General features: G+C 34.6%; 1 protein-coding gene across 3 annotated transcripts in view; it reads right to left on the bottom strand.

The window, feature by feature from the left end:
* The window catches only part of LOC119072744 (dipeptidyl peptidase 4), a 124,318-nt gene extending 107,193 nt beyond the window's left edge, over positions 1-17,125 (bottom strand). For 2 of the 3 annotated variants that reach the window (XM_037178027.1, XM_037178029.1), the window contains exons 1-2: positions 16,756-17,125; positions 8,826-9,126 (exon numbers count right to left, since the gene is read on the bottom strand). The gene's annotated coding sequence lies outside the window, so the exon portion shown is untranslated. The remainder of the gene's footprint in view (positions 1-8,825; positions 9,127-16,755) is intronic. The other variant, XM_037178028.1, reaches the window with a different exon arrangement.
* Positions 17,126-19,319: the final 2,194 nt, after the last annotated feature.

The raw sequence follows: 19,319 nt of genomic DNA, 5'->3' as shown, positions 1-19,319 counted from the left end.
TCAAGGAAAAAAAAAAGGGAAAATGAAAACGAAGAGGAGAAAATAAATAAAAAGTTTTAAATTTAATGGGTGTGGCAAAGTGGCATGGTATAATCATTCAATTATATGTTTCTGTAATTAAAATGCAAATTTCAAAAGTTTAACGAGCTGAGTGTATCTGAAAATAAATTCAATCAAAAAGTACAGACTGTCAAAAGTTCGTTGTACTTGAAAACATCCCGAGATAACCACTTATAGTTAACCTTCATTTTAATGAAAAACGACGATACATTTCAAGTTCAAGGCATGTCTGTCATGCCTGTGCAGTAAAATCGTTTCTTTCGCATCTCGTTACGATCATCTAAAATAAAGTATCATTTTAAATGGACACATAAAGCAACTAAAGCGAATAGTGAAAATTTCGTGTCGTCTTACTATGTTGTAACAGTCTGACTGACCTCTATCTCAATTTTATGAAAAGCCGAGTCAATGTTTTTATTCAAATGACATTAAGTTCATGAAAAATTATGTTAAACTCGACAAACTATTCTTGGCAAATTGTGTTCATTTTCGGTGCCAACATACATACAGCAATCATTTGACACTCAAATATTATAGCAGCATAATATGTGTTGAGCATAGTTATATATGTAACACGCAAGATAACACGCGTCTCTTGACTCTTTTTTTTACTGAAGAACACCAATGATAATGATCTAATTCAGACGTGTTGTGAAATCTTTCTTTTTTTTTGTTTATTTTGTGAAATTTGCATCTTTTTTTACAACACATTCGTCACCGATTTACTATTTTGCTTGGAGGAATTTGTTGCTTGGCATATTTCAAGAACATTAATGAAACTATCGTCTCATTAATTAGGTTTAGGTTAATGGGATGAATAAAAACTAATTTTTTTTATTGGCGCTGACTTGAACGAGAAACTAAAACGGAAATTTTGTGTAAAATCACGGCAGAGTGAAATAAACCAGGCAGGAGCGTTTCTTTTGTGAAACGTCAAACAAGTAGCCTAAAACACTGTATGAAAATGAACTCAAATGAACACTGACAAAAATCGAAATTTTTTATTAGCAAAACATAAATTCTACTAGATAATTCAGGTCCCTAGTCAAATTAATCGCTCCTGCCTGGTTTACTTAACTCTGCCGTGGTAAAACGTGTTCAGTTGTCGTGGCTCTGTGATAGAATTCATTTTATATTAATGACGGCATCTCGACGCCTTTTGAAATTCAATTTTAATCGAAATTGAATGCACCGGAAAGTTATGTATCGATACTATCGACACTTTGTCAAACAGAATGCCGTCATTTCCCGAACGTGATTAAGGTTAAGGCAGACAAATGCTCGTATATGAGATGTGTAAAGTCGATTGAATTTAATTATGAACTTTGAGATAGGTGAAACGTTTACGATAGCTGTTGAATGAGTCATCTCAAGGGAAATGTTGGTGGTTTGGCGACAAATATGGGCAATTTATTAAAGTTGATACCTCCCACGACAGACATGAGTTTTTGTTGTCTTCGTTAATGGTAATAAAACACGTAAATCCCGTGGGCAGTATTGGAAAACTATCGGATTGAATCAGGGCTCATTATTCGGAAATTTAGGAATTAAATTCTTTAAAATTTTCAAATTTGGAAATTTTTTAAGAATTTTTGAAAGTTAGAGCGCGAGAGGACGTCGCGCTTTGTTTGTTTTAATTATGTCAGTGAACGTCTACACAAGACATTTAAATATAGCTCTGGAATAAAAATAGACGTTGAATACTACACATTAAATAGCATAAGTTCGATAAATTAGAACCGAGGGTTTTTTTTAGCGCTACAAGGTTGGCAGCGGGACATAATTATCCAAAATTACAAAATTGTTCTCAGCCCGTTTGCCAAATTGTAACGTAAAAAAAGCCTCTGAATTTGTTTCAGTTTCAACGCACTCACATACAAACAAAAATAGCTTTGACGTTCATCACCAGTACATGTCTATTAGGGCGTATCGAATTTTGAGAATTTTAAGGGTCGCGATAGCCTGTGTGCGGAAAACGTAGATCATTGAAAACTAAGTCCAGGCATATGGTTGATGGATCCGAAGGTGCCCGGGAAGAAGTCCCCCCGGACGACTTTAACTTTCAAATGGTCATAACTCGGAAAGTTGAGAGTATTTCTGAAAACAATGTTCTAGCAGGATGTAGAGCGTTAAAAACTCTACAAAACTGCCAAAGAAACCGATGGTCCAAAAGGTGTGTCTGTCGAGGTTTTCACACATCGAAAGTTCGACATTTTGGTTTTTGACTTTTATTTCCTGAGAGACAAATTATTAACTTTAGCATTTGGCATGAGGTTGTAGAGGAGGTCGAGTACTACCAGTACACTAGGCATTGTCCCGGTCGGCGATCCATCCGAAACCACTTTTTCAACATTTTTGAATGGAATTTATAAGTGTACCCACGTCCCCCACGAAGCCATTGCAGACAATGTAACCGGTGTTGCTGAGTCGAGATAACCTTGGCCAGTAAGTGCACATAATATTCCATAACAGTAGCTGAACTCTTTTACAAAATATTTAAGAATTCGGTGTAGCACATTTTGTACTACAAAATCTGAGAAAGTGAAATTTGTGAGAAAAACAACAAATAATCGTTTTAATTAGTTATTTGACCCACGAACAGTAGTAAGAAGTCGATTTCGTTGCAAATACACATTTTTCGATATTTTTACAAAAGGTTGAACTTCGTGGTATACCGTGTCAATATAATGTGCTACATCGAGATCCCAAATATTTTGTAAAAGAGTTCAGCTACTGTTATGGAATATTATGTGCACTTACTGGCCAAGGTTACCTCGACTCAGCAACACCGGTTACAGTGTCTGCACTGGCTTCGTGGGCGACGTGGGTACACTTAAAAAGTTCATTCATTAAGGTTGAAAAAGTGGTTTCAGATGGATCGCCGACCGGGACAATGCCTAGTGTACTGGTGGTACTCGACCTCCTCTACAACCTCATGCCAAAAGCTAAACTTAATAATTTGTCTCTCAGGAAATAAAAGTCAAAAACGAAAATGTCGAACTTTCGATGTTAGAAAACCTCGACAGACACACCTTTTGGACCATTGGGTTCTTTGGCAGTTTTGTAGAGTTTTTAACGCTCTACATCCTGCTAGAACATCGTTTTCAGAAATACTCTCAACTTTCCGAGTTATGACCATTTGAAAGTTGCAGTCGTCCGGGGGGACTTCTTCCCGGGCACCTTCGGATCCATCAACCATATGCCTGGAATTAGTTTTCAATGATCTACGTTTTCCGCACACAGGCTATCGCGGCCCTTAAAATTCTAAAAATTCGATACGCCCTAATGTCTATCTGTCACTTGAAGGGATTTTTAAGAAAAGGAAAGTATTAAAAATGGCTTTTTTGTCCATTCCCGCAGCTCCAAAATGTCGATTCACACAAAAGGCAATTGTCTGATTGAATAAATATCGATTGTCATTAAAAACAACAAGAGAAGCTCACTCTGTACGTTCACCCGTTATAAAGCCAAACCGTTCCAACGTTGCTTGTTCCGTCACCGCCCCATTCAAATTTTAATTTGATATTACATTTAAGTAAAGAAAATGAACGTTAGGCGGGTCATTATGTTAATTGAAAAATTTTCACTGAAAATAATATCATACCATCCCAACAACCCAGACAGGACCGAACTGATTCCGTAAAGATTTCCATTGAGCTAGGCACAGATATTATCTCAGATTCGGTGAATGAAACCAATTTAATCCAGAGCTCTTATTGGATTGGAATATAAGAAAAGGAATTGACTATCAAACTAATGATGTGTATAGTAGTATAGCATGTTCGACACACAGCGAAACGAATAACAGAATCGAATTTTATACAAAATGTAGCATATCCCAGCGTATCCCAGCGTATCCACCGTTTCTGTTTCAACAAATAAATATAAAAGGGAAAAAAAATGTAATAAAATTGGATAAGGAATCGAAAATGACGAGAAAAAAAAAGTTATTTGTATAATACTGTTGCTTCTCAACGTATCCTGTGTGCTTATACACTCGAAATTGATATATGAGCTTACAATTTTCTATCTTCGTTGTCATTTTGCACTTACACATTTTCTAATCGATTCACATTGACAACCATTTTTCAATATTTTCTCAACATTAACTTACGACAAAGTTTTCCATATATAACCAACAAATCAATCGATAGATACATATAAAAATGCATCACGTATGAAAGTCACGAATACGGCAAAAGGATACTTATATAATACACACTACAGATAGATATACACAACATACATATATATGTACATGATCGAATAATGAATATACACGTTTTTCTCGTGGAAAATTCTCGTAAGGGATAATATTTTAAACCAATAAAGTCAGATGTCAGGTAAGAAAAATGTTGAATGACGACATTGCAACCGAGATAAAATGTTTTTACAAAAGCCACTATGCTATACATACGATATTAGACACTGAGGGAATAAGGAAAAGTAAATCATACGTTTTTCCAACTTTTCGGTATATGATTTTGCAGTATTGCTGGAGAAGAGATTTTCGGTGTTAATAAATCGTAGTCGGGAGACCTTGGAGTTGTGTAGCTTGTTGTTTAGAATATCAATTTTGTTGTTTAACGTTTCAGAAAAGTGGTCTATTGTTTACAGTGTAGAATTGAATCTTTTACTTCATTAGTTTAATCGTACGTTTTGCTCTATAAGAGATCCCTTAATTGAGATCATCCTTTATTTGTGCATCACTGTCGATAACAGATGACTAGTTTCAGTTTAAGAGTGGCAGCTTCCTTCCGTAAAATTAATTAAAAAATTTCCGGTTCTGTACATAATATGTTCCCCACTGTTTCCCCATTGTTTCATCATGTCCGGAGCGATAGCGGAGGACTTGACGCAGTCTAACTTCCAAAAAAAAAGAACGAAGAAAATTTTTTGAGACGCGGCAACTATATATAGACGAGAATTTAGGTTTCTTTCCTTTGGCCTGTATCACCACAAATCCTATTCTATCTTATTCGCGCTTCAAATACGAGCAAAACGAGCTATCACTCGACTATGTAGGTTTAAAATTGCCGGAGATACATCGTTTTGAAATTGGTCACTTTTCATACAAAATGCACCAAATTAACGTTTTCCAAACAATCAAAATCTTTCAACTTACTCTGTATGTTTCTATCTATCTGTCTATCTATCTATCTATCTATCGACGGTCGATCTCGGAAACTAGTCAGCCAATCTCCATGAAATTTTGCAGGAACCTCAGGGTGGACATAAAAATGAAAATGTGATACGCCATTACCCCAGGAAAAACCAGAATCTTGTTTTATTGGCCTCGAAGTGGTTTCTGAGTGTGGTTTTCGAGGGTCGGGAACGCGTTTTCGGCTGTAGCTTAGCTGTATTGAAATCTACAGAGGCGTGCGACCCATCAAATGAAAGGTATTCGTAACACGATTCGAACAAAAAAATAATTAAAAAAATCGGGGCAGGTTTGTTTGAGCTAGAGTGATTAGAGTGACCAAATTTTGAGCTACTCGAGCGTAGGATGAAAGGACTAATATTTTTGCGATTATGAGAGATAGAGAGTTACTTTCTTCGGCAAAGTCTCAGAGTTTTACGAGTAGAACAGAGGGGCATATGTGAAAAATGTCGAAAGTTGGAAATGGGTGGGTCAATTGGGGTTTTGGAGATATTTCTTGAATGGTGGCAGATAGAGAATTACTTTCTTCGTCAAATTTTCGATTTTCGTCAAATTTTCGATTTTCGTTGAATTTTCGAATTTCGTCAAATTTTCGATTTTCTTCAAATTTTTGAATTTCGTCAAAATTTCAAATTTCGTCAAATTTTCGATTTTCGTTAAATTTCGTCAAATTTTTGAATTTCGTCAAATTTTTGAATTTCGTCAAATTTTCGATTTTCGTCAAATTTTCGAATTTCGTCAAATTTTCGATTTTCGTCAAATTTTTAACACTTAAAACTTCTAAAACGACTGATATACCAACAAAAATCTCTTCGAGAAAAGTGTGACGCAAAGACTGCTAAAATTGTGTGTGAAATTTAATTTTTGCGTAACGAAGCTGAAAGCGTCAACTCTAGCGATATCATTCATTTTAGAAATTGTACTTCAAAGACTGCGTCACACTTTTCTCGAAGAGATTTTTGTTGGGATTTGATAATTTTGTAACTTTGTTAACTCGTAATGGTTTCGTCTTTACTGTTCACAAAGCTGTAATTGTGAATAAAGATGTGAAAGATGTTGAAATAACCTGGGCTACAGGTTACACACCACAGTTGACGATAAAAAGGCGGATTTCATACAAAAATTCACCTCCTGTCACCCTCCTGTGATGATTCTCGTCGCCGTGATGATGTGGTGAATTTTTGTATGTGCAAAAACATCAGAAGTGGTGTGTTCCCGTTTATCTTATTAAATGGCGATCTGCGTGACTTCCCCAAAGTTTACAGCCTTGGAAATAATTTCGACTCTGCGTGGAAATATGCGCGCACAAGTACCAGCATTTTACTGACACATTATTGAGATACATACTCTTTAAGCGTGATGTCATTTCTGTACCGCCTCAAACAGCAGGGACTTTTTTCTCCATGTTTTCCACATTTTCGGAAATTAAGGAAATTATGGTAACGTGAAAATCTAAAAAAAAACGAGCCATCAGAACAGTCGGAGCGTTTGCTGCGACTGAGCCCCGTACAAACCCGTATATCTATTGCGTACGTGACCCTAGTGCGTCTGTCACCCTACTTTGACCGTAAACCTATTGCGCCGGTTAATGTAGTTAAAGTAAAATTATTATGTAATGTGTACATCTTAGAAATAGCGCATAGCGCAATTACGAAGCCCCGTACGACGTTCCTTTCAAATGAAACAAAAATTTCAAATAGCCCTAAAATTTTAATTTATTGAGTATAAATACACATAGGGCCTAGTATCGGCCTCAGTCCGAGGATCCAATTTTAATTTCTTTTTTCAACTACATTCTATTCGGCCTTCGATTAGCTTCCAAATCAAACAAAAATTATGAAAAACGAATGAAATTTACTCGAGTTCTATGTAAAATACACATAGGGCCCTAGGAGTGGCCTTAGGCCAAAGACCCAAATTTAATTTTTTTTTCAACAACATTCTATTCGGCCTTTGATTACCTTCCAAATGAAACAAAAATTACGAAAAACGGATGAAATTTACTCGAGTTCTATGTAAAATACACATAGGGCCCTAGTAGCGGCCTTAGGCCAAAGACCCAAAAATTTTTTTTTTCAACTACATTCTATTCGGCCTTCGATTAGCTTCCAAATCAAACAAAAATTACGAAAAACGAATGAAATTTACTCGAGTTCTATGTAAAATACACATAGGGCCCTAGGAGTGGCCTTAGTCCAAGGACCCAAATTTAATTTTTTTTCAACAACATTCTATTCGGCCTTTGATTACCTTCCAAATGAAACAAAAATTACGAAAAACGAATGAAATTTACTCGAGTTCTATGTAAAATACACATAGGGCCCTAGGAGTGGCCTTAGTCCAAGGACCCAAATTTAATTTTTTTTCAACAACATTCTATTCGGCCTTTGATTACCTTCCAAATGAAACAAAAATTACGAAAAACGGATGAAATTTACTCGAGTTCTATGTAAAATACACATAGGGCCCTAGTAGCGGCCTTAGGCCAAAGACCCAAAATTTTTTTTTTCAACTACATTCTATTCGGCCTTCGATTAGCTTCCAAATCAAACAAAAATTACGAAAAACGGATGAAATTTACTCGAGTTCTATGTAAAATACACATAGGGCCCTAGTAGCGGCCTTAGGCCAAAGACCCAAAAATTTTTTTTTTCAACTACATTCTATTCGGCCTTCGATTAGCTTCCAAATCAAACAAAAATTACGAAAAACGAATGAAATTTACTCGAGTTCTATGTAAAATACACATAGGGCCCTAGTAGCGGCCTTAGGCCAAAGACCCAAAATTTTTTTTTTTCAACTACATTCTATTCGGCCTTCGATTAGCTTCCAAATCAAACAAAAATTACGAAAAACGAATGAAATTTACTCGAGTTCTATGTAAAATACACATAGAGCCCTAGTAGCATTTCACTTCTAAGGCCCTAACTCACGGTCCACTCACCCGATTTTAAAAAACTTTTTTTTTCCTACATTGATATTGACAATACCTATCATTTGCTATGTCATTTACATTTCCATCGTTTGTTTTGCCATAAATATCACCAAAAGACCTTAAATCACTTAGGTGGCCCTAACTCACGAAGGGCCGACCCGAATATGCCCATCTTCGAACTTAGCCTCACTATTTCGACTATCTTTCAGGGAAAAAATTTTGAAATCGGATTTGATTTACTCAATATATCGACGTGACGGACAGACGGACGGACAAAATTTTTATTGCGGATTCGTCATCTATGAACATAGGCAAACACTTTGCCCTTACCGTCTGCTTCGAATTCCATCAATTACACACGGCATCGTAATCCTATAAGCCCCTTTGTACTTCGTACGGGGCTAAAAATTCCCAAAAATAGTCAGGAAACAAACTTTAGCTACACATAGCAACGCGAAGGCGACCTAATTAAAAAATTTCTTTTTGACTCAACTGTCAAGTTTGACATTATAACAAAAGAAAAATTTGAATTAGGTCTCTTTCGCATTGCTATGTGTAGCTGCTGTAAGTCTTTGAAGAAACTTTAATTTTCTAATCCTTAACTACAATAACGTCTAGCTAAGTTGTACATAAATATAAATGGGATATAAAATAAAATAAATTGCTCACCGAATGTTCTGCTAAAAATCTGATTGAAAACACATAAATCCATAGTAGGTAATCCTCAACGGCATTGCACAATAAACTGCTGTTTCAACATGAAATCGTTTATTATATTCGTTTGGATCGAATCACATTTATGTCACACCAACCACTTTAATTTTAACTCCTGCAGGGAATTAATTTTGTTTTGTTTTTTTTTTTTTTTTTTTCACTTCTTTCCAACAATACAACTTTCACACTATTTGATTTGTGGTTCGTAGATATTTCATTTATTTATATTTTTTGTCTAACTTTTGTTCAGTCGGTTCTACAATTTATACGTTGATAAATGAATATATTTGAAAGGAATGTTACGATAAACAATTCGAAAGAATTAAAATTTGAAAGAAATGTTTAAGTTTATAGGACGTACAATGTAGGTTTAAAAGTTTGACACATAAATCACGACACAAGCAAAAATAACTATAAAACGTAGGCAATACAAATTGAGCAATAACTTAACTTAAACACAAATAATCAACGATTAGTATGATTTAAGTAGGTCAATTCACCTGCATGGACATATTAAGCATACACTTAGGAATCCTATCAACCCATCTTGAATTAACAGTCCATGAAAACTTTTTGTGCTTGACCTTTTTGGTCTTCATGAATCTCGTGGCACTGGTGTCAAAAGTGGGACAAAATGGGACAAGCGGAGTGTGAGTCAATGATGGACCGTCCTCTGAATTCTTAACAGTAAATATTTAAAAAATCATCTTAATTCGAAATAAGAACATGTAAAAGGTCCAACAACAGCAACGGCAACGGCGGCAGCAACGCTCTCTGTTATCATTTCTCTGCTAATTAAATAAACTCTTTAGCAATCTACGGCTACAACAGATCAAATTTGCAAGAAATTAATTTAATTTTTTGTCACAAGAAGACGTCATTGTGTGGGAATCAGGGCTTACTTTAGAGAATTTTAATTCTGAAAATTCCGAAAATTCTGAAAAAATTCCGAAAAAGTTCCTAAAAATTCTGAAATAATTTTTCGGAATTTTTCAGAACTTTTTCGGAACTTTTTCAGAATTTTCGGAATTTTCAGAATTAAAATTCTCTAAAGTAAGCCCTGGTGGGAATGGGGGAAGGATAATTAATATGATCATTTAAACTAACCTTTTCTAACCGGTAAGAGTATCGTGATTTCAATCACAAATCTGTAGTGCTCGATACTAATCTATTACTTCATCAGTTTGAATATATCATCACTGTTAAAATCAGATTACCACAAATCAATTTTTAGGAAGTTATCGTTATAATACAGCTGAAAACACACGGGGCATCGAAAATATATTTCGACCAAAATTTTCGATGTATCGTGTGTTTTGAGCTTAAGCAAGAGAATCTGTTTTTTTTTTATAATATTAGCTATGCCTATAACAAGTGCAGTCCGGATTACCGGCTTAACGTGACTTCACGGACTCTCTGAGGAAAGTTAGGTGCTTAATTGATATTTCGCCTAAATATAGGCTTAACACTATGCTCAAAAAATTCATCGTATTTGGGTTGCTGATCGGTCATTAAATCTTTGAATGCCATCTTTCGATGTCACTTATGGACATCTCAAAAAAAAAAGATGCGACATTCGTAGACCGTGAAATTAAAATATTTTTAAATTCCATTAGAAAACTCGCTCGCACACATGTTTTCTCTATTTATTTTTCCTGATGTTTTCAACCATTTTCAACAAAATTTCCGTTGCTGATTAAGACTCACCTGCTGCTTACATTTACTTAAAAGAAATAGTTCGGTCTGAACCTGTATTATGCGTCATTAACATAAATGAGCAACAAAAGAAAAACAATTTAACAAAAGCTTTTTGTAAAAGCAACACGTTTGAATTTCAAACTGCTGTTGAACCGAAATCGAAAAATGGAAAACGATAAATTCCGGAAATTTTGAATATAAATTTAAACGAAAAAGTTGAACATTTTCGCATTTTGTGGAATTTTTGTTTAAATTTTAGCCTGCATGCCAATTGTAGTTTGTGAAAGTTTTTTTTTCCTTTTCAATTAAAGTTTTTTATTTATCGCTTTGTCTGTCTAAAATGGCATCGCCCGCTATGAAGTCAATATAACCAAAATGCCAAACGACCTAGTCGAAATAATAAACTTAATTATGTTTGAAAGCTTTCGCAAAATGAACAGAAAATCAATTTAAAAAATTATTTTCATCAAGATCGTGCTCTCAGCAAAGAACAACGCTGCGATTACATTGTGTGCAACGAAATTTTATTCAACCGTTGCAAACGGGAACAAAACTTTGCGATGCACAGTTCAGATACACCAACCGAACACTATGACGTCCCCATGCGAATTTCTCTGTACACAATTTGTTTGATATGAATTTCTAACGAAGACAATAATTTCAATGACGCCATCAGTGAAATTTTTTGATGTGAAAAATGAAATTTTTATTGAAATTTGCAAACAACATCAATCAAAAAATAATATGCATGTTGTTCAACGCTATAAGGAGATACAACGATATAAGAGTATAGTTTCGCATTTTCTATATACGTATAATATTCCCGTCACATATATAGATGATGTTAGTATGCTCTCCAGCTCTCGAATTAATACGTATGCAAAGTATGAATTATGAGTTTAGGGAAAATTTATTGACTGAGTTTTATCAATACCATGTTTCGAACCAAGGATTAAAGTTATCGGCTGAGTTAAGTAGTAACGAATTTTGTAAATGGCATACACACATACACACACATCAGTCGAAAGCTTAACTTTTTAGCTTAATGCCTGTTTTCGGATTCATTTCGGATGGATTTGAAATACTGTACATAAATTATATTCCATGTTTTAATTCAGTAATTATCATGGGTGTAATCACCATACAGAGCGCTCGATGGATTTGTTGATATATTGTATTCACGCTGTATATACGCAACTATTAACATTAAATGTTTGGGGACTTAATTAAAATTGATTTGGGTATAAAGCGCTTCGCGTCTACTAATTTCTGATCTGTGAAAGATTTGAATATTTTAAAAACCTAGTTCCATGTAACGAAAATATTTTCGGAATTAAATTGACCGAATTTAAAAAAACAAAAAAAAACATTTGAAGTTGATGCTCTTACCCGGGTAGTATCCTAAAAGAAAGTCTTATCGAAATCGAATCCAGCCTATCCTGAAACTTTTAGGGTTTCTTTTCGGATTTTGATTCTTTGAAATAAAGTTTTTGAGATTAATTCGAGTGGTGCTTGACCTATTTTATGTTCCCTTGTATATGGCTTTTGTTGATTGAAATGTATAAGATGCAAGAATTGCAAAACCGATGCTCAACATTCAGAATAAAAGGATTTGTATTCGAAGTAAGTAAAAGAAAACCTTTGAAAACTCTTTACTATTCACTAAAATGGAATTGTGAAAATAACGAAGAGAAAAAAAAAATAATCCGTGAAAAATCGACACAACAACACGGAAACCGATTTTATTTAACTTCGATCGAGAGAGAGAGAAAAAGAAACGATTACAATTTTAACTGCACCATTTCCCATTTATTTCAGCTTTTATTTCCAACAAAAGTGTGAACCAGTAAATAAAACTGTTCGATCAATGTTATTCCAGTCGGACCAAATGAAAGCATTTGTGGTGCTATGGAAAATTTATTGAAAACTTTTTCGCTTACAAAACAGAATTTTATTTTTATTGTTACAATGGAAAAATTAAGGAAATAATTGGAAAATTCGCAATCAATTTTAGACGAAGGGCAAACCACTGAATTTTTTTTTTTGGCCCAACAATTCCAATTCCACAATGTAACTCCAAAAATTCTGGGGTTTAATAACTGATATCCTTAGACTAATCATAGATAAACTGGTATTTCGTACAATAAGATGTGATCCGGACACAATTTTATATAAAATTCACTTTTCGTACAATTTACTAACACTAACATGTAGTCGTAGTCGACAAAAAAAAATTTCCGCAGGACTGAGGACATATATACACGAACTTTTTGACTTTTCCCCCTTTGCTCCTACTACCCCCAAAGTATTTTATTCGTAATCTGGGCGTCCATACGTGTTCAACGAGCTATCACACGCCTCATAAGGTTAAAATTTTGCCGAGATATTAAATTTCAAAACTTGGAAATTTGCAGAAATTTGTATGAAGAAATTCATTTTCATACATTTTGAAATTGATGAATTTTACCAACCTTTGTCACTTTGTCACTCTGTCACTCTGTTAACCGAAACTTTTGAATTTACCGGCGGATTTGGCTGAAATTTTCAGGGTATGTTAAGGGCGTAATTCTAAGAAACTAATTTGAAGGAAATTTTATAAAAGCTTATAATTTCGGAGTTATGAGCGTGTTAAGCTATTGAGCTATGGAACCTATAACTCGGAAAATGTGGCAGATAGAAAGTTCGTTTAAAAGACAAATTTATAGAGTTTCAGATTTCATTCGACACGTGTTTCATGGTTTCCTAAAAAGTCGTCTATTTGGGAGCTATGAGCGTTTTAAGTGCGAGCTATGTCAGCCATAACTCGGAAAATACGGCAGATGGAAACCTCGTGTAAAAGACAAAGTTATAGAGTTTCAGATTCTAGTCGATACGTGTTTCATGTTTTTCCGAAAAAGTCGTCTATTTGGGAGCTATGAGCGTTTTAAGTGCGAGCTATGTCAGCCATAACTCGGAAAATACGGCAGACAGAAAGTTCGTTTAAAAGACAAATTGATAGAGTTTCACATTCTATTCGACACGTGTTTCATGGTTTACCTAAAAAGACGTCTATTTGGAAGCTATGAGCGTTTTAAGTGCGAGCTATGTCAGCCATAACTCGGAAAATACGGCAGAGGTAAACTTCGTGTAAAAGACAAAGTTATAGAGTTTTAGATTCTAGTCGATGCGTGTTTCATGGTTTCCCTAAAAAGTCGCTTATTTTGGAGATATGGGCGTTTTAAGTGCGAGCTATGTCAGCCATAACTCGGAAAATACTGCAGATAGAAAGTTCGTTTTAAAGACAAATTGATAGAGTTTCACATTCTATTCGACACGTGTTTCATGGTTTACCTAAAAAGACGTCTATTTGGAAGCTATGAGCGTTTTAAGTGCGAGCTATGTCAGCCATAACTCGGAAAATACGGCAGGTGGAAACTTCGTGTAAAAGACAAAGTTATAGAGTTTTAGATTCTAGTCGATAAGTGTTTCCTAAAAAGTCGTCTGTTTGGGAGCTATGAGCGTTTTAAGTGCCTCAAATTTTCAATTTTTCTCAAAATTTTCGATTTTCGTCAAATTTTTGAATTTAGTAATATTTTCGATTTTCGTCAAATGAAAGCTGAAAGGTAGAGATGAAAGAGAAAGTTATACAGTTTTGTAAGAAGAATATTTTCGTTCAAACTTCAGAATATGATTGTCTATTATCAGTGACCAAATTCTAAAAAATCTAAACTTACAAAAGAGCTGATATCGCCCAAAACCACTTACAGTGGAGGTGTGACGCAAGTCCTGTTATCCACTTACAAAAGAACTGATATCGGTGTAGGAAAAATTTTAGGAAGAAAATTATAACAAAAAAAATTTGCGTCACAAGTGGCAGATGTTGAGGAAGGAAATTTTTATAATTGTGAAATATATTGCTTTAAAGAATGGAATTCAAACGGAAGAAAGCCGAATCATCTGCCACTTTTTGACGCAAATTTTTTTTGTTATAATTTTCTTCCTAAAATTTTTCGGGTAAATTTCGGGTAAAATTTTTGTTGATAAAACTTTCGCATGCTTTCCTCATCAGCTGCCATTTGTGACGCATATCTTTTTGCGTATCAAATCTGTAAGCGTCACCTACACCGATATCAGTTCTTTTGTAAGTGGATAACAGGACTTGCGTCACACCTCCACTGTAAGTGGTTTTGGGCGATTATTCTATAGGCACATTTAAATATTTTGCGCTTATTTGCCCACCATCAAACCTCACACCATCAAATATTACGTAATTCATGTCGGGACCACAAATTCCAAGGTTCTGAAAGAACAGGTTAAGACACTTACGAAGGCGGGTGAAACACAAATTTTGACAATTCAGACATGTGTATTGTTTGAAAAGTCAACTTGAAAACAATTTTTTTTTTGTTAAGTTGAAATCGTCATATAAAATTTCCCAAACCTAGTTGGCGCTACAGGAAAATTTTGATCACACCGCCTTCGTGATCAACTCGAAAGTGTCTTAACCGGTTTTTTCAGAACCTTGACAAATTCTACGTAATTCTGTTCGTGATTTCCTGTCTAGGTATAATTAGTCTAAGGTGATATCAACACAATGATGGAAATTAAATTGAAGTGGGGTCAAGGTCAGCCCATTATTCGTCAACGCAACAATCCTAAAAAAATTCAATTTAATTTCCACTCAAAATTTCACTAAGTTCCACAAATTCCATTTTGTTGTATCCAAAAAGCCCATTAAAGCCCATTGTCTTAAAAGTTCAACAGTAGTTGCCCCCTCGATTTTAGCAATGTGTTCGATCGAAATGAAAAATGTGTTACCAATATAATGGATGATTGATTCCACATCTATCAGAAGTTCATGTTTCATTTTTCCGTTACTTTTAGAACGAAATTGTAATAAAATGTATCTAAATAAACAGCAAAGTTAATACGTCATAATCAAGCTCTACAGAGAAGAAAACAAAAGCTAATTTGAGTGATACAGCTCCGAATGAAAAGTGATCCATTTTTTAAAATGTCTGGAAACTGTTAATGTCCTGTCTAAAAGAGACGATGAAAAATTTCGCAAATGAATGGAACTCATGCCATAACGGATATAGCTCCTGAAATGATTTCCCAAAACAACAAAACAAGCAATTAATTTCCAGAAGAAAGAAACGTATCACAAATGGACACCTGTCTTGATTCTCAACTTTTCATTCACCTGAAATTTATTGAGTTGAAATTGTGTCCTTCATTTATTTTGCCTTCAACAAATATTATGCCCTCACCATCTCCTTACTTTACCATTGAAACTATATTACAAATCATACGACTGGTATAGCTAAACGGTCTTACTGAGTTACTATTACATTCAACCGCACCAAATTCACTACACTCTCTTTCTCACACACACACCGTCTTCAGATTAAGAAACATTTCATTTTCAGCTCATAAAACATGTCTAAAATGTCCTAACATGTTTCATATTCAAAACAACACGCTATTACACAAAAATTCAATTTCCTGCGAAAGGTGTGCGCGAAATAAAGGACGACGAGAGGAGAGAAAAAAAAAATATTGGAAAGTTTCCGGAAGATTTTAATTGTTAAAAAAAAATTTAAAATATTATGAAAAGGCACGAGTGGTATACCAAGCTAAATTTCAATGGTACAGACATACAGACATCAACGTACGCAAAGTTGCGAACAAATCCCAGGTAAGGGTATTGAATTTTGTCGAGCTATAAATATAAAAGAAAATGGGTAGAGACAATGCTCTATGGGTTAGACACAGCGTATAATGATGTGAAAACCATAAATGTAAAATAATCTTCTTTTTCATTCGTTATTCAAAACGAACTATTGCAAGAGGCAGCTCGCACTTTCGTTTTCCGTTTAAGCATCATGGAAATTTATAAAAAAAAAATAAACGCCAACGAACCAACCAACCATTCAGTCAATTCATTCATATTATGAAACGAAGGTGGCTAAAATACATACAAGCGCAAAGGATTCTAAACGAGAAAAAGTCTTTCAAAGAATCATCAAATAAAAACGGGGTGGATTACAAACTGATTTATCTCTCCGTTCAGTTCTATGTGGGAATATGAAGCTTAAATGAATACGAGACGAATGAATGCGGCTGTGTGTTATCAATAAAACGGTGGAAAGCCATAAATTACAAGAACACTCAAGTTCACGCAATCACTAAAATAAACAATTTTTACCGAAAATATGAACAAAAGTTTTAAAATGTGATAAACCACTGCAATCGAGACACTAACGTCTATTTCTTGTCTATATTTTCAATCTATCTTGCACAGGACCAACTTCCAAAATTTCTCTTTGATTTCAAAATAATTTTTCTTCGTCAACTTTCACTTTGTAACGCTTTTTGCATTTTTTTTTTTAATTCGAACAGAACCACTTTATAGTTTACGTTGATAGTCCCTCTTAATGAACAATTATCCACTTTTCTTTACGAAAATGTTTTTTAGAATAAAAGCAAGTTGTCTCATTAATTAGAGAGGAAAATTATGAAGAAAAAACATGACCGAAATTGCAGTACCGTACCGGTCTTTTCTGTGCAACAATCAATCCGGGACTGAGAGCTTGTGTAAAACCCCAGCAGCTGCCTGCTCTATACAAATATTTTTTTTCTCGTCATTTTCGTACAGTTGTGCCAAAACAGGTCGAATCGGAAAATGTGCGAAAAGTTCGGATAGAATTTGTCGTTTTCATTGATTCGAAATAGTTCGGTGTTGTTGTTATACCAAACCAAGTTCATAAGTTTGAATTGAAAACATGATTTTTATGGGACTGTCGTTGCCTGTGAATAATAATTTCTATTATGCATAGACAATATGAGTTCGAATATGAGTTCTATTCTGCAAACAATAATTGTTCGTGAAATTTTGAGAAACACTGAATCGGACAGCGCGTGCGTTAGCATGTAAAAGAAGTGTTTTATTTTGCAGGTTGCCGAATCATATTGTATATATCTCATATCTCCACACAGTGCATTAATTTCAAACAACCCATATCCATCACATGTACCAGTAGATACATAAAAATTCAAGGATGTATCACTCGGTATAATATACATTCAATTTACAATGACGAAAATTGTTTCGAAATCGTCTAATTAAGTGAGGGAAATGCTTCTTTTTGTCACATTAATTTTTAATTGGTAATTGTTTCGACGATTGGAAATTTTTTACCATTTATTTTGTGAGTCAATTCGCTTAGCTCTTGGACTCTAATTTGATTCAACGTTTCGAATATCATTAAAGTTTTATATATTACTAATGAAGCCGTTGTCTGTTGATACAACAAAATGTCGAATTAAAAACTTTTTCTGAACTCTCTGACGAAAAGTCGGACTTTTGTTGGCTTTTTTGAGAAAAACGTTGCGTGCAACTTTGTGATAAATGCATCATTAGGCACACGATGTCTATTGTCACACTCGGCCTACGGCGGCCTCGAGTGACGGTCTGACCAACTATTGCCTAAAAGTGATTGTATCACGCAGTGGTATAAATAACTATTTCCCAGAACAAAGTTTGAGGGAAGACTTTAAGCCAATGACTATTTTGCGAAAACATTTTCCGACATTATCTCAACTTTTCTACGATTTTTCTACATTTTTAGTAATTTTCCTGTTTTTTTTTTTGAAAATTGCAGTCAGAGGGTAAATTCAAGAAAAAATTTTCCCAAAAATAGTCTCTGCTTTAAGCGGTTTATATTTACACTCAACAATGTGAGGTAAAGTGAATTTTCATTCACGATGGCAGAACTTTTCCTTATTTTTTGAGTAAAATACCTTACTGGTACAAATGATAAAAGTTGTACTACTTGTGGGAAAATTGTTGACCCGAGGTGAAGTTGAGGCTATGTACACTGTACATTGTACACAAATAGTTATTTATTTACTGATCAAGGGAAAAGTGTTTTTTTAGAGTATGCAGGGTTTTTTAACCGGACTCGCAGGCATGGTTTTCATACATACCCGTAAAAACTAGGTCCCACCTTTTGGGGTGGGTCAGGTCCCTTGACTGACACTTTTCTAAATGTATTTTTGACGTATTCATGAAAACTTGTCACATTTAATACATAATATATTTACTATACTAATGACTCCACGCAAATGACAGTAAAATTTGACAATTTTTTTTTCTTGGAAACCATCGAGGGTAAGGTGGAATTATTTTTGACCACTTTTTGAGCTCTCAATTTTCTTAAAAATTTTCAATTTTCAAGATTTAAATCAACCTCAAATCATAAATAAAATATGACTCGTGTAGATTACGACCCTCGCTTCGCTCTGGCCGTAAACTTCCCACTCGTATGAGCTGTCTATTATTCTGTTTGATTGCTTTTTTGTTACATCAGAGTAGATGCGAAGCTTGTTTTGTGAATGTGGAACGAGGACTTTTTCACAAAATAAAAAAGTGCGATAGATGTTCTTCTCTTACACTTTTGCGTAAAAAAAGGAAGTTCCCCGATACTTAATATACCTTAACATCGTGACATGATAATAAATGAACTTAATTAGTTTTTGATTCATCGTTAAAAATAACTCAGTTTACCAATATTTTCGGTAAATTGGTACCACTCTATAATGGTAAAGGGATTAAAAATATTTGTAAAAGGAGAAATTTATTGGTAGACCGAGAAAAAATAATCCCTCGATTTCTCATTCACAAAACCATCAATCATGAATAAAATGTCACGACTCGTGTGAATTACGGCCCTCGCTTCGCTCTGGCCGCAAACTTCACACTCGTAAAAT

Source organism: Bradysia coprophila, assembly GCF_014529535.1.
Source record: "Bradysia coprophila strain Holo2 chromosome IV unlocalized genomic scaffold, BU_Bcop_v1 contig_84, whole genome shotgun sequence".
Lineage (NCBI taxonomy): Eukaryota > Metazoa > Arthropoda > Insecta > Diptera > Sciaridae > Bradysia > Bradysia coprophila.
The sequence above is the reverse complement of the archived record's forward strand: the minus strand, read 5'-3'. Positions and strand labels throughout refer to the sequence as shown.